The sequence below is a fragment of the Belonocnema kinseyi genome, chromosome 5 (assembly GCF_010883055.1).
Source record: "Belonocnema kinseyi isolate 2016_QV_RU_SX_M_011 chromosome 5, B_treatae_v1, whole genome shotgun sequence".
In the NCBI taxonomy this organism is placed as follows: Eukaryota; Metazoa; Arthropoda; class Insecta; order Hymenoptera; family Cynipidae; genus Belonocnema; species Belonocnema kinseyi.
In genome coordinates, this window is record NC_046661.1 from 39500812 (window position 1) to 39525739 (window position 24928).

Sequence of the window (24928 nt, forward strand, 5' to 3'; positions counted from 1 at the left end):
CACAAGGCCACAAATATGACCCAAATATAAAAAAATACATTTTTACGTATTGCTGTCAATTTTCAGCAATTTCTGCTATTTTTGAATACAAGTAATTACTAATGGACATTTTGAATTTCCCCCTTGACTTGGAAAGCAATTTGCAATTATTTAAATAAATGTAACTTATTTAAACATTTATTTGTTCCCAAAAAATGTAGAAAAATGTATTTTCGGAATGAAATATTGTGGTTAGTCACTGTTTGGAGAAGTGAATTAATTAAAAAAACATTTTGTTATTATTTAAACAATCAATTATTGTTTAATTTCAGAAGATCTAGAAATCAACACAGAGATGTCCATTTTTTCTGAAGTTGGTATTCGATGCTACTTTTTGTTGAATAATTACATACTTTGGTTACATTGCTTCTAATGTTTAACAAATTCTTATCTGCATAAACAATTTTTATTTCATAAAGTAGTTTTCTTTCGAAAACTTTTGGGAAAGAATTTAAAATGAAACACATCCAATTATTTTTATGACTGTATAGTGTATCGAAAGAATATATTAACTATTTTTTGATTTTTCGAATAAAGTAAATTTCTTTCAAAAATTATTTTTTCTTAAGAAAGTATTTAAAAAATCGTATTTTATTAATTAAACATAATATAGAATGATTTTCAAGAGTACTCATTCTCCGAAAAGCTTTATGTCATTGTTTATACAATTAATTTTTTTCTTCAAATTTCCTTTAAGTTGAGTATGGATGTTTAACACGAATAAAAATTGTTCATTTAATCAAATTCTCTTTCTTACAGCATTTACTACTGGAAATCATTGAATATTATCTTTATTTAGAAAAATACGATTGTAAAACTATTTTTAAAAAGTAAGTGTTTGGACATTTAAAAAATGGTTAACATGTTCTTTCTATACATTATAGAGTCAAAAAAATAATTGAATATATTCTACTTTACATTATTTTTTAAGGTCATCGGAAAAAAATGCTTGAGCAAATAATAATTCCTTAAACAAATAGAAATTTGTTGAACGTTAGACGAAATGTCTTAGGGTTGTGTAATTATCAGGTCTACGTCTCATATGTTTTTTCTCTCTCTAGAGCCCATTTCCGTTCTCCCCAAAGCATTACCGGTCCATTTCTATATGTCTATGGGCTGGTCAAACTGACAGAGTCAAAACAGAAAGCTCGCTTACATAAATATGACCATATTATATAAAAAGAAATACGAAGAACACTTACCTCCACTATTTCGGTAAATAATAAACTATATTTAATTAAAACTATTCCATGCCACATCTCAATCATATAATTTTGCTATACATTACCCTAATTCTCTATAGATTATAATTCATAATTGCACAATAACAATTATTCTGACATTTATCGATACTTTATCTGATAAAAAAATTCATTTTTTAATTATTAATCGTTTTGAGATTTAAAAACTCCCGCCATTAAAATGATTTTTCACGATTTTCAGCAGTCGGAAAAACCGAGGTGTGGACGGCCACTTGCTTGTGCAAGCATGCAGGCTGCCTGTTTGCAAAGCCATGAAAGCACATTTATTCCATGTCCATGCTGTCGCCCATGCCCATGCTTTCGCCCGACAGATTGGCGCGCGGATTTTAAATCTTGAAAACTCCAAATGTGTAAGTTATTTGACAAAAATATATTATATTTCATTTTGTGTAAGTGCTACTTGTGAAAATGTTACTTAAACTTCAATTGCAAGAATATTTAATTACATTTCTAATGTTCAACAGTTTAAGGCGAGAAAATTGAGCTTGACTTTAAATTTGAGTTGACACTTGAATTTTAGATACAGTATAATTAGGCATATCGTAGTATATAAACAAAGGGTAGTCCATTTGTTTAGGTCACTTTAGGAATTTAAAAAATTAGTAATTCGATATAATTTCATCTCTTATATTCTTACCATTGCTTTCGAGCAAAGCAACACAACAAAACATCAATTATGTGAGGTTATAAAAGCTGGCAAATACGTCGACATTTTGCTTTCATGCTTTACGCCCGACAACTTGGCACGGAATTAAAATCTTCAGAACTCCAATTTTATATGAAATTGCACCTATAATATTTTTCTGACGCTAATTTAAGTTTTTATTGAGTAATTATACAAAATGACTTGCTGCCCTTGTAACGAGCAGGGCGAGGTCGGCTGGCACACTATATATATACACATACATATTTCAATTTAAAGGCCACTTGAGTGAAAGGGAGAGTGTGGTGTAATTGATTTTTACTACTCCTAAAATTTATCTCCAAATGTTTCTAAATATTATTTATAGAAGAAAAATTTGTAGTTGTGTAAGATTGTTTCATAATCGGAAATAATTCTCTCCTTAACATTTTGCCACCACATTATAATTTGTGAACTTTCTTACATTTTTAAAGAGATAAGAACAATTAAATTTTGGAAAAAAATTTATATTGAAGAATTCGACAAAAAGTTAGAAGCTTTTTAACACAGTGCAAATCTTTAATAGCCCTTCCTTCTATAGCCTTTCCGAGAATTGACGCCGCGTTACATGTAGGTGTAACAAGGTGCTGCACGGGGTCTGCGGGATTTGCAGCTGTCACTCAGCGAGCAGTCAAACGTGAACAAACAACAGTGGAGCAGGCTATAATGAGTTATTTGCCACCTACCGTCAGCCCTGCAGTCGGGGCTATAGAAGAGTTTCACTGCAATTATGCAAATTTTTTGGAGATTGATTTTTTTCCAAATTCCTGGGAACATCTTTAATAGCTCAGCTTTTATTTTGAAATAATAATTTTAAGTTTCCAAGAATTCAAAATTCGTGAAAGAAGCATATGGAAGACTTTTAAAACAATTTTTTTAATTTTTCAGGATTGTTTTGTAATGAATTATGAGAGAAAATAAAAAAAAGATCACAAAACATCTTTATTATTTCCTAAAATTTTTAAAAAGTGAGTACAAGGTTTTTGAGAAAAGTTTTGCCATATTACACAGTTACAGAAAAAAATTGAGTAAGTTTAAGAGATTGAGAGTTTTTAAAGGATTAAAAAATGATTTAAACTTTCAAAGATATTTTAAGACTTTTCCAAGGTTTCACGTGGACGAAAAAGAATTTTTTAGGTTTCAAGAAAAGTTTAAAATAATTTTTATCTCAAAAAATTAATTGAAAGAGATTATTTAAAAATACTTCAAAAATTTTCAAAGATGAACCAGCAGGATTTTAAGGCAATTTTTTTTTATTTTGCAGGATTTAAAAAAAAAATACTTAAACAAAAGTTAAATGAGCATTTTCAAAATTTAAATTCCGCGCGGGTCTGTCATATCTTTCAAATTATATAACTTCACATAATTGATAGTTTGTTGCGCTGCTTTGCTGAAAAGCAATTTAAACTTTATAAGAGTTGAAACTATTTAGAACTACTATTTTTGGAATTATGAAATTGACCTCAATGAAAGTATTACCCTTCGTGTATATATACTGATATGAATATTTATACTATATCTAAAATTCGAGTATAAATTAAATTTTTCAATTAAGCTCAATTATCTCTCTTTAAACTGTTCAGAACTAGGAATATAATCAAATAATCCTGGAATTCAGACCCAACTAACAGTTTTACAAGTAACACTTATCTTATACAATGCGCTGGCGAAAAACGCTTACTCTTCCGAATCGTCTCCATTTAGATACAGCTATTAGCTAAACTTGTTGCCCTTTGCAAACATTCCTTGAAATTAATTTAAAAAATCTTATAAGTACATAAATTTATTATAATGAAGTTGGTTCATCAGTGTATATTTGATTGGTAAATGTTTTTGTCTATGGTCAATAATAAATATTTTTTTAATATTCAAATTTTCAAATTCAATATTAAAAAAATATTGATTTTTGACCAGTAGACAAAAACACTTAATCAACGCATTTATTAAGTATTACAATGACCAATATTTCAAAATAACAATAATGAAAAAATAGATATAAATGTGAAAAATCAGAGCAGATTATGAAGACTTTTTGAGTTTAAATAATTTACTGGTATTCCTAAAAAAAATTATATTAAAATCCATTTTAATTATAAGTATTTAAATGAACAAAAATAGCAATATTTTACAATTATCACGTGTAGACGATTGAAATTAAGATCATTCCTGGAATATATTGAAGCCCGGAGTGTTTTTTTGAACTTCTTTTTCGCTTTAGTTGGCAATATAAGTTTTTTTATGAACAATATTGGCACTAAAAAAAACTCTTACAAATGCAAATACCACAAATTCAAAAAAGTGAGGTTATACACAGTTCCACAGGTCCGCCATCTTGTTACGTGATTTACTAGGTATTTTACCTGTTTTCTACGTAAAATACTTCACTTAGGTATTTTACGTAAAAACCTTCAGTTACGCGTAACTGCACATCCCTGTCGCGAACGGGTCCGAAAATTTGAGTTGCCGACAGTTGTCGATGAAAAAGCGCCTTTGACATGGTTCTTTTCGGAATATTTGATTCTTTTTCGAAGTTTTCAACAAATAAATGAAAAATTGGAACCTGAAGTCACGAATTCGTAAAAGATAAACAAATTTAATAAATATAATTGAAAAGAGGATCAAGTAGAGAGGTATTTTAAAATAATTTTACTGTTTAGGTTATGTTTTGATTTTTCATTTTTCATAGTTTTTTGGGGCATTTTTCAAGTAAAGATGTCCTGCAATAATGAGTATCTCACTACACTTTGTTCTCTCCAAAAAATGTTATATTTCCAGTAAAATTAATTATAAAAGAAAAAATAATTTCTAAACTTTCATCTTTTTAATGAAAATATTAGAAGTAAGAATCTAATTCCTCCAAAAACCCACAATCTACGACTTTATGCATGAAAGATATCTGTACAATTCTTTCAAATTAAAAAAATTAAAAACAGTACAAGTTTTTTCTCGATTTTTAACGTATGTATGTGAAAGTCAACAACAATTCTGAACAGATTCCTTCATTAGTCTAAAATATTACTAATAATAATTTATTTGAAGGTTTGCTAAATTCAAATGTAAATAGTTCAGGATATTATATAATTTCAATTTTGAAGCTTCAGATTAATTAGTTAAGCAATTTTAAGTACGAAGCGTTTCCGGTGAATGAAATGTTCCAGTTGAAGCATTGAACAATTTATAATTAGACATTGTCTAACTGAAAAAATCAGGCCTTCAAATTACAAAAGTTGATAAAAGAGCACATCTAAAATGAACTCTATTTCTGGCTAAGAGAAGATGTTAAGAAGATAGTAATAATTAGGGTAAAACGGGGTTTTATGACTGCGACTGTCATCATACATGTATGTCGAAATAGCCAACTGTAGCTTATTTTGACCGCCCAAATTGCAGAATAGAGTCGTCACCTATTTTTTGGCTGGAAAAATAGTTTTTTTTGCGGCAACAAACTATTAGAATTTTTAATTGAACGATGAATGAAGCAATTTGACCGGGCAGAAGTTTAAAATTATTTTTATATAATATGTCCTACAATTATGGCCAAATTTAGGACGGTAGTTTATTTCGCATGTCGGAATATATGCAAGAGGGGGTGAAGGTCCAAACAAGGAGAGTCATTTATTTATTGTTATATGGTAGATTATAATGAAAAAATTAATCATTAAAAAGGCAATTGTAAAGGCATTACCGCTGTTAGGAGGCGTAAAAGTCGGATGCGTGAAATTTTAATTTCATTATATGTACTTTGCTATTATAGCTATTAAGAAAAAATTTGAAGTTTAAGAAATTAAAAATAAATTTTCAAGTCCGAATCCATTTCACATCATTCAACTTTAAGTCTCAGAATCATTAGCCTCTTAAATATGTTGCTCATTATAGACTTTAGTGGGATGTATTTTTTGTACAAAGTTTTAAAATAAGGTAAGTGTTGTCTTAGAATTTTCTCAAATGTATGTATTGTTGTCTGAAAAAATTTAATTTTTCATGAAAAAAATTGTCGTGGTCACAAAAATGGGTCAACTCTCACAAAACAGATATAGAATTTGTTTATAATAGTTCAGTTGAATATCATTAGATTTATTTCTGTTGTTTCAGTACAGATTAGGGTGTTCGAAATTTGCGTGTTTCGAATTTTCATAAATATTGCCCAGAAATTTTTTCGAATAAACAAAAAAGTGAATCATTTTTTTTTTTAAATAAAAATTATATTGAGAGGTGGCGCAAACCCCATGAAGTTTAACACGTATTTCCCATAAGAAAAAACACGTTTTTGCTCAAATTAATCGAGATTGGTTTAATTGAGCTAAAATTCAAGATTTCATTTCACAATCAACCATAGAATACAGATATATAGATCCAAAGAACCTCCATAAGTGAAGAAATGGATTTTGCTAGTTTTTGGCGTTATTTATGATTTTCTTGCGTTTTTTAAAATGGAAATTGTTTCTAGTGTATAAAATACTACTTTGAACTGATAATTTGATGTTTAAAGAAATTATTTAAATAATTTATTATTGTTTTTAACAATTTTCTCTTATAATAATGCTAGAGAATTTCAGTTTTTTCCACGATTTTCCAATTTTTGTCCAATTTGAAATAAAGTTAGTTAAATAATAAATTAGTTGGTTAAGAAATTTATTATTGTTATTAATACTCAATTTAAACAATGCTCGAAAGCTGCGGTTCTTCTGAAATGTATTACTATTTGTCTACTTTTCACGTAGGGTGAGTTTATAAATCAATTCAATTAAGTAAAAATAATTATTCAAACAAATTATTATTGTTTATAACTATCTTCTTTGTTAATGCTATAAAGCTGTGATTTTTTCTGACATGTTTATGTGTTTACCCACTTTTTACTTAGTAAAGTAAAAAAAATGCATGTTAGCAAACATAATTGTTTAAACAATTTATAATTGTTGCTCATTATTTTCTCTTGGATAAGTTTCTCTCTAATGTTTCTTTATTATTTGTTCTTAACTAAAAAGGCAAGCCATAGTTAAACATTTCTATTTCCGGAAAATCCTTATTATTTTTCTTTTCGAAATTTGAATATTAACACGTGTCACCGGGTACTTCAAAATCCCATTTAATTAATATGGGCAAATTTTGAATGTTCGAAAAATTGAACTCATTTTCAAACGTTTCATCGAAACGTGCCAAAGTTTTTAGGGATTGAAGAGGAGTGTCTACGAAATAAAGCAATACTTATTATTCAATACTTATTATTTTTCGATAACTAAAAAAATAAAATAAAATAGAACACATACAATTAATTACGATTTTAAAAGTATTGCTAGAAAACGAATTATGTAAACAAATTGTGTTTAGTTAAACAATTAAAAAGTGGGTAATTTATTCTTTCTATACACTTTACGGTCAGAAACATAATATCCAACCTAAGATTTTTGATTTTTTAAAAAGTTTTTAGATATTCTGCCTCAAATTTTGGAAGATCTAAGTAGTTTTCAAAATTACACATATGTCTAAACCTGCCTAGATTTTCTCTCCTTAGTCTCTCCAACCTTGAGCATTCCTCATTCCACCGTGGCGGGGAGCATGGGTAATCATGTTTAGGAATATTGTCGATTTTTGGACCTGCTACGTGAAGAGCTTTATCTATTAAATCAAATAATTCATAGTATGTTTAAAGAGTTAACGCAGGATTACTATTATTTTTAACAAAAACAAATTAAGACTTTTTAAGAGTTTCCTGAAAAATATCCCAAGAAACTTGTTTAAAATTGTATTTGTGAGAAAAGAATTCGTGATATGAACAAGAGATAAAAATAGTTGTAGAAATAGGGAAGTGATCACTACCTATTTTATCATTTTCATCGTTCCATGAACACAAGGGAGAAAGATGACCAGAAACCAAGGAGAGATCGATTGTAGATATAGATTGATTGGGACGCGTAAAGCGTGTCGATGAGCCATTATTTAAAATAAGAAGATTGGTAGTTTGAATCGGACCATACCATTTATTTCCAGTCGAACAAGCTTTATTGCATCCCCAGGACTTATGATGACAGTTGAAATCACCACCCATGAATATAGATGAAAAGTCATTCGGAAGGGAGTCAAAGAAGTAACTTCAGTTAATAGCATTAACAATAGCTCTAGGGTTTCTATAAATATTTATTATCAATATTTCAACCCAATTTGACGGGATAGAACTAGCAAGTGTGTCTATCTTATTTCGAATCTCCGGTATTTTAACTTCAGAAAAAATAATATCACTTCTGACAGCAATAACCAGACCACCGCCAACACCGGTGGAGCGGTACGTCCTTATAATATTAAATTTCTTTAGAAATAATCGATTTTTATCTTTTAGCCATTTTTCATTTAGTAAGACAATGCCGTAATTGTGACTGATTCTTACTAAGGAACCCTTTTTGTTATTCATTGCGCGACAGTTTCATTGCAGAATTCTTAGTTTTTCCAAGATACCCATTGTGGACGAATATAAAAGTGGTTAAGGATTCGAGGCAGTGGAATTCGGATGCATGTTATTGAGCTGCGAGTAATTGGATTGATTCAAAAACCCACTACTAATCAGAGATAATAGAAGGGCAAAACTTTGGAGTAGCATCCTGAGGGACGAAATCATATGTTTTAGTTCATTAGCATTAATTTGATTTTCCATAGAAGGTGGTAGAGGGGATGAGGGAGAGGAAGGTTGAGAAGAATGGGGTGTAGTGTTTTCTGAATGAGTTTGAAAGCAGACACCATTGCCAAAAGGACTAGATGGACGAGAGTAGAGATGAGATAACGATTGAGAATTAGTATGGGTGTGAGGTTTCCTATGAGACGTAGAGTTAGGAAGAGGGGTTGAGGTTCTAGGATGGGAGACGGGCCTGTTAACAGCTTGGCTGAGTTTTAGTAAGCATTCTGAACCGGAAAGAATAGGGTCAGCATCCTTATCACCTAGCGAGGGGAAGTTTGCAAAGTTGAAGGGTGGAGGAGGGGGATTAGAAATTTTTATGTTAGATGCAATGGCAGAGTCAATGTTCCGTATCAAATTAAGCTGAGATTCTGCGTATTTCTTTTTCCTCTAGGTACAATGGACATTGTTTATCATTAGCCGAGTGCGGGCCTTTGTAATTTATTGAAAGAGGAAAGTTCGGTCTATTAGGATAATCCTGGTTTTCATGTTGTTTCTCTCCACAAAATAAGCACCTAGTTTTTTGACATTGTTCTTTCACATGGCAATGCTCGCACAAACATAGTGAATCAATTTTTCTCATTCTTTTTAATGTCATCCACCACGTTTTTAAAGGATTTATGAAGAATTTCCCCTACATTGCAAGGATCCATGGGGTTGTCATCACCGGCGTCTACTTCGACGGAGTAAGGACCTTTGTTAGATCTGGAGTACCGGGTTTAGAGTCTCGGGGTTGTAATGGGATTAGCAGTTTGATTCGATTCTTTGTGTCTTGTTTTAACGTTATTAGAGCCATTGTGATTAGACTGCTTCCTCTTCCCCCTAGAAATTGTGCTTTGGAGAGGGACTCGATTTGTAAAAGGGGCATTAACCTCGCCTTCTCTATCATTTTGAGCCTGAGACCCGTCATTGATGACAGAAACTTCATTGGTTTCCATACATAATGTCACAGTTAGTTACTGAACTCTGGAAATTTACCTGTAAATTCAGGTCGAAATATATTTGGAAGGTGCTAACTCGCGACCTATTATAGTTAGGATAATGTTATTTTTTTTGGAAATTACAGGTATTTCCGTCTACTTTAATTCATCTGTTGACCATTTTTAGATTTGGCCATCAGGATACGAGCTACAGAGAAAAAAAAACATGTGATTTTTGGCAAAAAATTGGAAAAAATTGGGGGTTTTTGAAAGGTCGTAACTCCGAAACTATTGGTGATAGAACAAAGTTCTTTTTTAGTTTTACGCAGAATCGTGTCCACTTTAATTTTTGTAAGAACACTTTTACCTCTCAATTGCACAGGAAAGCATCAATTTAATGGAATATGATATTGTGCACCTTTTCCTCATATTATGCACCCACAAATGAAGTATTTAAGAAAAAACAATGACTGCCCCAGAAATTACCATCTAAAGGTACCAGATGACTGGACTAAGAAACTATCGATTGGCGTAAGAAAATAAAAATCGGTTTTTTCCGCATTAGGTCCCTTTCCTAGAGGACGTTCACATATTATATTAACTATCATCTCACAAAGATTCAAGCGGAAGGAAATCATTGAAAACTTTATTTTTTTTACCTTTTAGGGCGAGTGACATTGCCCAACCACCCGAAGTGCCCCAGCTGACGTTAACTACACTTACATTACACCTGTCTGAAGCATTCCTTGAAGTATTAGGCGGAAGGAAATTGGTTGCAAAAAACTGTCGCTGGCTCCCGAACTATAATTTGACCCCAGAAAATGCAAAATGCTATTTTTGTTCATCTAGATTTTAGAGATCCTCTAGGGAGACTTGGAACATGTAGGAATCGTTTCTGATTGGTAGGGCGAACCGGAATATGGAAGTCCTTCTCAGGGCGCTTTTTGGAATTTAAATTAATTTTTATTTTTCTTTCAAAATAAGTATTTAATAAATAATATTTGCATAAATGTTTTAAAAGCATTGCAAATTCAAGTTGCGGCATTCTAAAACATTTCTGTTAAAAACAAAGTGATATTACTGTGTTTAAGTAATATATATTTAGATGCTAAGGATGTTGAATTCAAATTCTAAAACTTAAGTTGTACATTTGACTCAATATTATATCTGAAGTATCCGCGGTCTAAATCTTTTAACTGGCAGATTTTTCGAAATTGATTTTTTTGTATTTTCTGGAACATTTTTTATATTCAGGTAATATCGCGGAAGCGAAACGACAAAATTCCTTTTACTCTTTTTTTGAAATGAATCGAAAGTTTTTTGTGTGATTTTTCACGTCTTCTTCGATGTTGTCGTGTCGTTCTCGTGTACAGATCACTGTAAAGATGAATGTGAGCGACGCGTCTCGATTACTAATACTCAGCAAATTTTTGCAATAAAATATATTAAATTTTGACATATAAAACTTGCCTGCAGCTTGGAAAATAACGCAGAAAAATGCGAGCCCGGAAAAAACAATAGAAATCCAGAGGTAGAACACTGCATATAACTGGTGTAGACCGCTGGGCCCCTTATAGATAACATATGAATAGCTTTCAATTGTCATATGACGTGTAATTTTGAGACCCCCCATATATACATTTAGTTTATTGAGTCCTTGTAATTAACGGGCGATATTACATCAAATTTAATTGTCAGAGAAAATTTCTTGAACCGATTCGCTATCGACAGCAAACAACAACTTTGAGTTGCGGCTTAGTCTTTACGCTTGTGTTGTCAAGCATAGTTTCAAATTTGGTGACGACTTCCGTATTAGGGTTGTCCATGGTGGGGTTTCACGTTTCCCAAAACAACTTTTCCTGGAGGATATCTTCGTCCATTTAGTTGCATACAGGGTCGTGATCAACACCATTTTCAAAAATGACTGTTTTATTGAATTTCATACTTTATGACGCCACACGTCGCTTACTGGTAATATTTTAAACCAAAAATTACGCATTATTAAGGTCTGATGTACTTCTAGGAATGAGGGGTCAGCTCCTCGGTCCCACGGAGCTATATCACCCCTTTCAAAATCATAAAGACGTGAGCCACATGCGAAAAAAGGTCTTATCGCACTTTGAAAAAAATTATGTGCGACGTAAGCCACATAAACCCGTCAACACTACCCCTGAAACTTATAGATATTTTAAAAAATATTTTCGCTTATAATGAGGTATTTTCACTTCCACAATCAGCCAATTCCACTAAGTTGAAAGCTGACGGACAATGGACCATATGCATGGGATTCGGTCAATTTTTCCCTATTTTGCTAATACCTTCGTAACAACTAATTTTTTCTACATAAGTGTATTTGAAAAATAGTTTTTATTTGTTAAGAACCATGTAATGACGTTATAAAATGATGGTAATTATTATTACTTACGAAGATAACACATACGTTAACCCATACGTAAGCCATACAAATTAATTCTATTGACGTCATTTCAGTGCTCTCTAAAATTTCAGATTCTTTTGTTTTTATAGTCAACAGTTCGAAATTCTTTGAATGGCTAACAGCTGTCGATGCATTTTGCAACAATTTATCGTTAAACTGGTCAAAAAATCGAGTGAAAAAACGTAATTTTAGTACTCTTGAAACCCATTAGAGTTGATTGTTTAGGTGCAAACAACTAACAAAAATTTTGACTGGCAGCTCCTGGGTGGTGCCAAAGTTGACTGGCAGGCTGTCAAGCATGTCAAAAAGTCGAGTGTAAAACGTTATTTTAGTACTCTTGAAACCCATTGGCGATGATTGTTCAGGTGCAAACAACTAATAAAAATGTTGACTGACAGCTCCTGAGTGGTGCCAAAGTTGACTGGCAGGCTGTCAAACATGTCGAAAATTCGAGTGAAAAAACGTCATTTTAGTACTCTTGAAACCTATTGGGAATGATTGTTTGAATGCTAAGAACTAACAAAAAATTTGTCTGGCATCTTCTCGGCGGTGCTAAAGTTGACTAGTAGGCTGCGAAACATGCCAAAAATTCAAGTGATGAAACGTCATTTCAGTACTCTTGAAATCCGTTGTTGCGAGCTGTGAATTTGCGTAAAAAGGGGGATTTTCGTGGTTTCTTTTTTTTTTTATACATATTAGTTTTACAGAAGTATCCTATAGATGAAAATCCTAGACAATGAAAAGGACAAAATTTCATTCGGTGTCGATTAAAACGACGGTTTTAATGCTTATCCTGTCATTTTTACATGTTTGACAGCTTGTCAGTCAACTTTGGCACTACTAAGGAGCTGCCAGTCCAATTCTTTGTTAGTTATTTGTTATTTGCACCAAAAAAATCATCCTCTATGGGTTTCAAGAGTACTAAAATGACGTTTTTTCACTTGAATTTTTAACATGTTTGACGGTCAAATTTGTCACCAGTGAGGAACAGACATAAAGTCTTAAAAGACATAAATCTTACTTTTTAGCACCTAAAGAATCATCCACAATGCGTTTCAGGATTACTAAAATGACGGTTGTAATTTTCACTCTGTCATTTTTTATATGCTTGAAAGCCTGCCAGCCAACTTTGGCACCATCGAGAAGCTGCCAGTCAAATTTTTGGTTAGTTTTCATCATTTTTCAAACAATCATTTCCAATGGGTTTCAAGAGTACAAAAATGACGTATCTTCACTCGAATTTTTGACATGTTTGACAGCTTGCCAGTCAACTTTGGCACCTTCGAGAAGCTTCCAGTCAAATTTTTGTTAGTTTTTAGCATTCAAACAATCATTCCCAATTGGTTTCAATAGTACTAAAATGACGTTTTTTCACTCGAATCTTTGACCAGTTTAACGGTGAATTGTTGCAAAATGCATCAACAGCTGTTAGCCAGTCAACAAATTTCAAACTATTGACTATGAAAACAAAAGAATCTGAAATTTTAGTGAGTACTGAAATGACGTCCATAGAATTGTTGCGAGCTCCCTACTATAAGGTGAAAACGGTAACTTCCTTCGATCACTTTGTGCAAAACCACTCCCAAAATAATGCATGAATTGAAATATTCTTATTTTTTCATTGTAAAATGTTAAACGTAATCTATGGTGGGCTTCTCTTAAAAATCCAAATTATTAATACATTTTTTTAAAAACAAAATGTTACATTATCTAATTTCCAAAATTGTTGATGCTCAAATAACGAGAAGCCCACCATACGGCAACTAATAATGAACATTTTATAAGCAAAAAAAGATTTATTTATTTATTTAAACACCGTTTTACACAAAACAAAATTAACCATGCGAAATAGTATAGAAAAACTGGTCTATTGGTTCCTTGATTTACCGCCAGTCGTATCTGCTGATCTATTCTTGTTTGTCAGTTCGATAGTTCAGCATACATAACTAATTTCCTTTATTTATAGTTAAATTAACTCGTAATGTAAAGTTCAATGTCTTATTACTACATTTTTCAATGCATGTTTTGATAATAAAGATAAAATTCGAATTTAAGACTATTTCCGCAAAAACTGTAATCTCGATAAAAGTTTGGGGCATTACTCTTGACGATCAGCGAGACCTAAAATTCTGCTTATAATCGCCTGTTTGAAAATTAATAACATTATGTTAACACATTACTACATTTCTAAATTCTTTTTACAATTCTAAGCTCTTTACAATAGACAAATATTACAAATTATGAGAACATAATTTTACAATGTATTCTCGATCAAATCATTTCTGCGTGAAGAATTTGGTACAAAAACGTTTCGTTTGTGCAAAACCACGCTTACAATAATGATAAAATTGCATTTTTCTTTATTAAATATTATAATGTTTCTTAATGGGGGCTTCTGTTAGAAATGATTTTTTTTTAATCTGCATATTTTTTATCAACAAAAAGTGAGTGATTCTCGGCCATATCATCTCTGCTTGAAGACTTTGGGACAAAACAGTTTCGTTTGTGCAAACCGCGCTTACAATAATAATAAAATTGCATTGTTGTTTATTGAATATTAAATATTATAATATTTCTTAATGCACGGCATCTTTCAGACTACAAATCGGGTGATTTAAGGAAAACAAAAGTTAGCTCACACGACATTGACTGATCCTCCACATTTCTGTGGAAGATGCCGCCCATACTCTTATCGACGAGCTGTTCACAGAAGTTTTTCTCTTGTGCTTTCTTCTTGCGGGCTTTCAGGAGTGAGTACTCGAGATAGATAAGATTTGATGCATTTGGCCACCCCTAATACTGAAGTTAAGTTCGAGTGTTTCAGCAGCCTCCTTCGCTGCTTTGTGCAGAAACGCTCCTTTGCCCACTTCTTCGTGCTTCCTGACCATTTTCAGAGGAGGGTCTCTTCCATTTGCGACTCTGTGTGCTGTATCCAGAATAATCCTGTTGTGAAGACATTCAAGATTCAATATTCCGCGACCACCTTGACGGCAAGTATATTCATCGCAGATACTTTGTTCCTCGCCGACAGTTCGGAAGACCAAATCTGCCGAATGAGACGTTTGTATCTGCTTCGGAGAGTATCCCTTATAGATGTCACATCCTGATTGCGGCTCTGTGGCACGTCCAAGTATGTATAAGTCACTCCAGCGCAAAGGTGTCGTATAGCCCTTCTATCGACGAGCTCAGGGTACTTCAGGGATGCCATTAAATTTTCCTCGCTTCAAATAAACCTTGGCGCATTTGTCTAACCCAAATTCCATTCCTATTTCCTTAATATATCGTTCGACAATCCCTAGAGCTAGATGTAGTTGCTCTTTGTTCTTAACAATGATCTTAAGATCGTCCATGTAAAATACATGAGTAACCTTGTACTTTCGATCTGCAGATTTGCCGCAAAAGTACCCGATGGAATGGCGAAGTGCTAGAGATAGTGGCAATAATGTGGGGCAAAAGAGAAGTGGGCTCATGGTGTCGCCCTGAAAGACATCTCTCTAAAAGGTGACCTTGTTGTCACACGATTTTTTAAAGATGAGATAGTAAATCTGGTTTTCTAAAGCGCCATCAATCTCTCTATGTACCTCACGATTTGCGGATGAACCTTTAAGCTTTCCAAAAGACAGATGATAAGTCTATGGGAGGTTGAATCTAACGCCTTCCGGTAATTAATCCAGGCCATCTATATGTCACGCTGGTAGGATGCTGCATCTTTGCAGACACATCTATCGATGAGCAGGTTCTCCCGACATCCTGCTACGTCTTTCTTTGAGCCGCGGTTTTCATACATTTCTAGCTACACAGGTTCAATTGCCTGAACAATCCTATCATTTAGGATAGCTGTAAAATTCTTATACAGTGTGTTCAGACAAGTGATTGGCCTGCAATTCTTCGGGTCAGCTAAGTTGCCTATTTTCGGCAGAAGTATTGTGCGCCCTTCCACTAACCACTCCGAAATTGGCTCTTCCCACTTTAAATATGAGCGGAATAGTTCATCATCTCTCTTAATACTTTTTCACCTTCTCGGTAGTGATGGGTGGGTATTCTTTATCAGGTGTTATGAGGGCATTACACACCTCCTTGAAGCTATTTATGTTCTCTGAGTCTTCGTCTAGTCTATGTTTGGGTGGGTGTTCGACAGTAACTGGAGGGTCTTGGAAGAGTCGAGATGAGTCAGAGAGGAACTGTTGATTTTCTCTGACCCACTTCTCTCTCTCCGCTCTAGGCTTCTTTTAGGGTCAGATAGTATCCGTATTCTCTCAACAATATGCTGCCTGATGGTCAGCAGCTTTGACTTGTTAAGTGTGTAATAATGGGTCCGGAGTTCGCACGCGAACTTTCGAACCTTGGCGGTAATATTCCTGCCAGATGTGATGTAGTCAATCACACACTGAATGCTGGACGCGTACTGTCTTGCCCAGCCTATCTTTATGGCCAGTTGATGCATTCGTCTTTTGGTCTTATGATCAACCGTTGGTTTTGTTTTACAGTTCGCATCAGCCAAAGCTTTCGCTGCATTATACACACAACAGTTGATAGTCCAGAGGTCGGATTCTTCGGAAAAATGTTCACGAAGCTCGTCATCCATTTCAGCCAGATTTTTAGGCTTGAAAGATACCTGGGTGTTGATGTATCTCCGGGTCATAAAGCATCGCTCTTCCTCCATCGAGTGCCTGCCCGCGGTTGGTCTTAGTGTCGCCTCCCTTTCTCTGATGCCGGTTTGTTCTGGCTGTGGTCGAGTAGGCGTTGCGCTTACATAGCTCCCTTTTTGGAGTAGTTCGGCATGGTATCGCAGACGTTGATGCGAAAAGTGCCATGTAACCACGTTCAGGGGCCACACTCGCATCGTAGCACTCTAGCAAGTCGCGATTTAGTCGCTCCGTTCACTTGAAGGTCCCGAGATTCCGTCGATCCATTGCATTGAATCCATCTTCATTGGCTCCCCCAGCTCTAGGGTGGTGGGCATGGTTGGCCGACCCATTTTCGGGAGCCCTGCGTGTTCTGTTGTCTTGAACCGCACTTACTACAACTATATTTGGTGTTGTCATTGCTGTTCCTACGAGAATCTAGGGAAAGGGGTTCGTCCATCCTTTTAGAGCCTCGCATGCAAGAATAATGAATCGTACTCTGAGACGTAGCCCCGTATTTTTTACAAGTTATTTATTATAAACAAATATTTGCAACAAATAGCTAATATGATGGACTATGTTTTTGTGAAGTATACTTGACGGGCCGAGAACAAAAGCGGTGTAGAATGAGTTGCAGGAGAAAGCGGTTTCAGTTCCCGTGTCAGCGCACAAAAGACTAAAAAATAACAAGAGCGGAAACAGAATAAATGAGCGTCAGAGTAGAAGCGAACTGAAATTATTCCGCGGGCAAAAACCTTTTTTTGACTTTAACCCGCTTTGGCTCCCAGTCTGAATTCAACCCGCTTTTACTCCCAGTCCCAAATTTAACACGTATTTGCTCACACCGGGGGACCATAGCTTTTTAAAATTTGACATCCCGTGTTGATATTGTGATGCTGCAGTATTCATGTTCCGTTTCTACCAGATTTGTATTTAAAATGTCATCTTTGATTAAGAAGTTTTAATTTTTCGTTCTCATATTAACATATTAACATCAAGCATAAAGTTCGACATTTGTCTTCATAATATCACATAAAGTTAAATGGTTGATCTAACCAAGGTGGTTAGGTGGGTTTCCCAGTTTTATCGTTAGATCCTTGTAATTATTTTCAGGAGTTCTTCACAGTATCTTGATTATTGGACGTTAAATTGGATTTTAAATTGGATTTTACTCTTATTTAAATTTCTTAAATTTTAATAATATTTTTGTAGTAATAAATATAATAATAATGATAGCTACCAAAGAGCGTCGGGGGCTCAGTTGGTTAAACACTCGGACTTCACCTCAGAGGTCCGGGGTACGATCCCTGAGCCGGTACCCTTGAAATATGTCTATGTACCTTTACCGAGGTTCTGGTGGTTCGGAACCCACCCTAACCTGTAGGTCCCTCCATCGTGTACTTGACTGCAACCCAGTCCGTCAATGATGGGGTGAAAACCAGGCTTTGTCCAATATGTCGGGGCAGACTGCTCTCATCAGATCACTTTATTGCATTATAAAAATGCGTCCTCCTGCGATGATGTTGTAGGGATACAATTACGAGCGGCTACGAGCGCTGGCGGTGACAACAGTCACTTCTGAATGCTTTCTTAGAGCTACCATTTGCCACTCCACGGGTTTTCATTCGCTCTTTTTTATTCTGAGCTGCTGTCAATACTCTACTAATTCCTAAATGTTCAAGATGTTCCGTGCATCTTACGTGCACATTGCCGGTAGCCGAAATCACAATCGGATGAATAGATGCATGATTCACTTTCCTCCATATGGTATTTACTTCATGCCTTAACTCGCTATACTTTGGATCTTGGTTGTATAGGTTGATTGCAAATTTCGGTTAAGCGGACAAGCAATGTCGATGATGTAGACTCTTCCACCTTTTTTTTCTCGCATCACGATGTCAGGTCGATTGGCCCGAATGTAATGATCCGTTTGGATAGTAGCATCCCAATATAAGATGTAATCTTCGCTTTCTAAATCGGGAATCGGAATGTATCTATAGAAAGGCATTCATTCTTTTAGGAGTACTAGGTTTTAGGGAAATTTGTTGGTGTATGATGCCCGCTACATCATTATTTCTGTGCGTATACGGGGTGTGTTCAGAAAGTAAGGTGACTTTTCAATTTTCGCGGTTTACGTGTGAAAAATGGAATCCAGTGCTCCAAAACTCTCGAAATGTTGACAGTTGCATACGGTGAGTCTACTCTGATTAAGAAAAATGTGTATAAGTGGTACAAGCTGTTCCAAGAAGGCCGAGAGGATGTCGAAGACGAACCTCGCCCTGGACGTCCCAGCACGTCAACAACATATGAAAACATTTAAGCAGTGGAAGAAATGGTGTTGAAAAATCGCTGAATTACCATTAGAGAAGTTGCTGAAGATGTTATGCGCCGTTTGCGAGAGGCAATACGCAAAAAACGTCCGGAACTTTGGAAAAACAATTCGTGGCTTTTACATCACGATAATGCACCTGCTCATTCATCGTTGCTTGTGATAGATTTTCTGACCAAAAACAGCACCACAGTCATCCCTCAGCCTCCGTATTCACCGGATTTGGCCCCCAGTGACTTTTTTCTATTCCCAAAACTGAAGAGACCCATGAAAGGACATCGATTTTCAAGGATTGAGGAGATAAAAACTGCGTTGCTGAAAGAACTCAAGGCTATACCACAAAATGATTATCAGAAGTGCTTCGATGATTGGAAAAAGCATTGGCACAAGTGTATTGTATCTGAGGGGGATTACTTTGAAGAATGGATTCGTTGGTATCTCCACATAATCGGCACCGGTCAACCACGTCTTGATGTAACACGTGTTTGTCATATTTCTTGATGCTGACAACCTTGTCCTGTATCACAATGACGAATTCTTCCGTCTCTGGATACAGAACACCCTTTCTTAGCCAAATATTAGATGCCTCACTATCTACTTCATTTTAATCTAACGTTTTGGGGAGCTGCTATGGATGGCTTTCTGCCTCCATTGTATTTCTAATTCCTCTATGGTTTCTGCCCTGATATTCAAGGTCCCATCTGAGGACAAATTTAAGGGCGTGTAGTCAAGATCCGCTTGGCAGATGGTACTGTAAAGCGCAACATTTCGTTTGCTGTTAAAATAGTCTCGCAACTGTATAACTTGTGATTCACACAGTTTTTTAACATCTACAACGTCCCTACCCCCTAAATGTCGTAGTAGAACTACCCTGTCAATCGCTCAATTTTTGTGGTGCATTCGGTGCTTCGTAATTTCTACGCGAACAATTCGGTATTACTTTTCAAGGTCGGTATTAGACCATTTTATGAGCCTGAAGGAGTACGTGAGAACAGGAATGGCGTATTTGTTGATTGCCCTGATATTGTTTGCCGAGTTGAGAAAACTCTTCATAATCAATCTGAGTCTCGTAGTGAAGGCAGTCGTTAGGCTTGTCTTAACTATCGTATGTTGAATACCCTTAGATTCAAGATTACCAAGATTTGTATATGATTCGCCTGCAGCCATCGCCTCGATGTCATTTCGAACTCGTTCTCTAACTCTGCGGTCCCTAATTCTTCACTGATTAAATGCACTGTTCTACATTTATCTAGTCCAAACTCCATGTGGATATCATTGGAAAACTGCTTTGTGACATCGATCACTTGCTGCAGTTTCTGGGTTGAACTAGCATACAGCTTCAGGTTATCCATGTAAAGAAGATGGGTCACTTAATGACCATCCTCATTATCATGAATTCTGAACCCATGAGACATGCTGTTTAGTGTTTTGCTCAATGGTTTCAACGCTAAACAGAGCCATAATGCGCTGAAGGAGTCTCCTTGAAATATACCCATCGTAAAGTGTATTGATCTAGTTATCCTTGGTTGTCCATGATCAAAATACTTGATTCATGTACCCCAGAGCCTCATCGCATGACTCAGAAAGTCAATAATGCGTGGGCAGATTTTGTAAAGTTTTAAGACTTCAAGCAAATAGTCATACGGCACAGAAGGAAACGCTTGCTTGTATTCAATGTATGCCATGTATAAGTTCCTTTGATGCTTACGAGCTTGAGTCATGGCAAGAGTGCCTATAGTGACTAGATCCTTACAGCCTCGCGAGTTTTTACAACATCCTTTTTGTTCTTCTGTAAGAATGTCTTTCTTATCGCAATGAGAATATACCTTATCTGCAATGATAGCTGTAAGACATTTATAAATTGTTGGAAGACAGACTATCGGTCGAAAGTCAGATGTATTTTGAGTGTCTGCTTTTTTTTTTGCAACATATACGTAGCACCCTGGAGCATAAAGCCTGGTATCAGATCTGGGTATTCAATGATCTTCTGAAAACACCTTGCCAACGCAAGATGCACACTCGTCAGGTACTTGTACCAGAAGTTGTGCACCATATCTGGACCTATAGAGCTTTCCAATTACTTGCCCTTTTCAATACCGCTGAAACATCGAAATCTGTTATGTTTGTCAGTTGCATGTCAGGGCTATTGCTTGCCCTTGCTTCCTCCAGCATCTGTTCATTTTTCCCGAAACACCCGACCAGTAGTTAGCCATATCTTCCAATTGAGGGACTTCGGTGCCTTGCTGGTTATTTGGCTTTATTCTCAGTTGAGGATAGAACCTTCTTCCATCTGTCTGAAAGTTTTGATTTTGTTGCCTTCATGCACTACTTTCCTTGTACCGACGCAGTCTGGCAGTAAGAACATCAAGTCTCTGTCGTTGGGAGTCTAAAATTTCATCCAATATTTCTGGTGTTAATGTCTCGATGTGCCAAATATTTATTAACATTAGTTCATTCATTTCCAATTATTTAAACTAATGAAATTTGTTTGAATAATTTCATTTGGAATTTTTTGAAAATAAAAATTATTACTGTGGGTCTAGTGGAACATTTATCAGTAATAATTAATGAATGATTATTAGTTAATTTAATAATAATCAATTTATCAGTTATATTTGAGTAATAATTTTTATTTAAAAACATTTTTTAAAATAAAGTTAATCAATAAATGTTGATGAATATTCCACTGAAGAAATATTTATAATTTGTATTAAAAAAAAATAATTTAACAAATTCCATTTGTATAAACAACTGAAAATTAATGAACTAATGTTAATAAATATTCCACTAGACCAATAGTAACAATTTTTAAGGAAATTTTTTTGTTAAAAAAATGGTTTAAACAAATTCCACTTGTTTAAATAATAAACAATTAATGAACAAATATTAATAAATATTCCACTACACTAATAGTAATAATTTTTAGGGGGGAAAACAAATTTTCGAGAAAAAAATTATTTAAACAAATTATATTTTTATAAATAATTTAAAAGTAATTAACCAATAATAATAAATATTCCACTAGACCAATATTAATAATTTTAAGTAAAAAAAGACATGAATAAATTGTTCGAAAGGTCGGTTTCATGAAGAATTGACATTTTTAGTTTTAAGGGTAGTTTTCAGGTACTCGAGGGGGTGTGTCAGGGGTGTCAAACCCATATGTCTGATACATGAAATTCTTCGTTGGATATTCTCTACAGGCCCCCATACTTTCCCGTCACATTTTCTCAAACTCTAAACAATTATTTTAAAAACTCAAAAAAGTAATTTCTTTCCATGCATTTTACATGGGAAACTTCAAGTCAAAACCAGCACCTCTTAAGTTTAAAAACTTAAAAATTAGGGAATTTTTTTCGGATTTGGAATAAGATAGGAGGGATCGTTACCCTCTAGCATGCAAAAAAATTTGACATCCATTTTTGGACCACCCTAGTGTACAACCTTATGGGTCCTATAAAATCGTTCTATATCTTTAGAAATTCTAGTAAATTATTTAAACCACCGTGGTAATTTTCATTGAATACCATAAAACCATTCAAATCTTTAAAAATTCCTTGCAAGTTTTTTAATTCTTGAAAATACCTTGACAGCTTTTAAGATCTCTTAAAATCAATAAATGACTAAAATCTACTAAAAATTCCTTGAAATCTTTTTAAAATACCCTAAAATATTTCACATTCTTTGATATCAGTTTAAATTATATTTTAATTTAATTTAATTTAATTATATTTCGCGCCTTTAAAATTTCATTCGGATCGGCCATTCGGTCAAGTCCGTGCATCTTCGGATCAAGTTTATGATAGTTTCCATGGTTGCTTTCGAAACTTCAAACGGATACAAGTGTCAAAACAATATAGGTTATGTTATATAGTAATTAAAAATAATAAAAGTGTTTAATTAATAATGAAGTGAGATATGTGAACTGAAAAGTAAACGTCATTTTTTTCTGTGCCAATAACATTATAGAATGGCTGCTGAGTCAAAAATACTACAAAATAGTAATAACATTTTGCGCTTCCAGTAGACGAAGAGTGAATAGTGTTTAACGCTTATTTTTACTGCATAAAAAGGTATGTTATGAATAGACAGGATATGTTTTAAATAAAGTGAATGAAATATTACATGCGTAAACTTTAAATTGACATTGCCTACATTTTCTGACAGCGATTAGGGCAAACAGGTGAATCTGAACATAACCGTTGGAAGTTTCGAACCCAACCATGGAAACTATCATAAACTTCATCCGAAGGTGCACGGACTTGGCCGAATGGCCGATCCGAATGCAACTTTAAAGGCGCGAAATATGAAAATACCCCTGTATAATGGATTCTCCTCTGCTGTTGTGCAATTCGGGTAGCATTCAACTCGCCATGTATGTAAGCCCCAGCGTGTCCACCCTGCATGTATTAAAAATACTAATATTATTTATATATCCTGTGAAATCTGTTGAAATCCTTTGAGACTTTTTCAAACACCCGAAAAATTCTTGCAATTTTAAAAATATCTGCAAAGTTTCAAAATTATTTGAAATACTTTGAAATGATTTCAATCGATTGAAAATTCCTTAAAATTTAAAAAAATATTTTTTTTAACTTTCAAAACTCTTTAAAATCTTCGGAAACACCTTGATATATTTGAATATCTTTTGAATCCTATAAAATTCCTTAATTCTTGCGAATAAGTTTTTTCAAATAACTTGAGCGCTTTTAAATTCCCTTACAATCATTGTAATTCTCTGAAATCTTCTAAAATCCTTTGGAATAATTAAAAATATCCTAGCACTTTATAGATCACATAACGTCGTTCCATAGCCTAAAAAATTCACCTCTGTTAGCAGAAATAACATCTTTATTGGTTAAAAATGCAACTATTTGGTTGAAAACTCAACAATTTGGTTAAGAAATCATAAATTTTGATAGAAAATTTTACTATTTCGTAGAAAATTGAGTATTTGTTTAAACTTTATGTGTTAGTGTTGAAAAAAGAAGTAAAATATTTTCTGGATGAAAAATCAATTTTTTTTAAATGTTTTTTTTTTAATATAATCTGTTTAACCCTCCGTCGGGAGGATTCAAAATGTTGGACTAATTTTTAAAACTATAATGGAGCAGTTTTTTTAAATTAGTCCGTCATTTTGAATCCGACATTTTGTCTTTCCAAAAACTGATGTCAAATTCGTAATCAGTGACCCCGAAAACCCCCTTGCACTGATTTTTGTGTATAATGTAGTATTTTTTTTTTAAATTAGTCCGCCATTTGGAATCCGCTATTTTGGTTTTCCAAAAACTGATATCAAATTCGTAATCAGCAATCCCGAAAACCCCCTTACAATGATTTTTGTGTATAATAAATAGTTTTTTTATATTGGTCCGACATTTTGAATCCGCCATTTTGTTTTTCCAAAAACTGATTTCAAATTCGTAATCAGCGACCCTAAAAACCTCCGTACATCCAATTTCATCGACTCGAAAATACCCCGTACGTCAAGTTTCAGACAAGTTGAAAATATAATGGTTAATTCTGAGATTTTGCGTTCCAGTAGTCGCCATATTGGATCCGCTATTTTGAATTTTGAAAACTTGGCATTAGATTTCGAAAGATCTTATATTGATACAGGCATAGTGTGAAGGGTAAGCGCTTGTGCGGTCTGTAATAGAAAAAATTAGTGATAACAGCGTAAGCTGGCCTGTCAGGTAGGTTGCGCCCGACGGTGGGTTGAGGAGAAATTCTACCCTTCTCGGATAAAAATGCAACTGCTTTGTTGAAAATTTAGCTATGTTGTTAGAAATTCATACATTTTGGTTGAATATTCAAACAATTAAGTCAAAATTCATCCCTTTTGATTGAAAAAATTATATATATATATGGAATGGAAGCTTCTAATGTGTCCCCTAAGGGTTTACATTTTTCTTACACCTTCTCTATTCCTTTACACTCCCTCCACACACTTACTTGGTGGTGGAAGGG

General features: G+C 34.2%; 1 protein-coding gene across 1 annotated transcript in view; it reads left to right on the plus strand.

The window, feature by feature from the left end:
• The first annotated feature begins 4442 nt into the window (after positions 1 to 4442).
• Positions 4443 to 24928, plus strand: part of LOC117173407 (39S ribosomal protein L22, mitochondrial) — a 74718-nt gene continuing 54232 nt past the window's right edge. The window contains exon 1 of the mRNA XM_033361953.1: positions 4443 to 4613. The gene's annotated coding sequence lies outside the window, so the exon portion shown is untranslated. The remainder of the gene's footprint in view (positions 4614 to 24928) is intronic.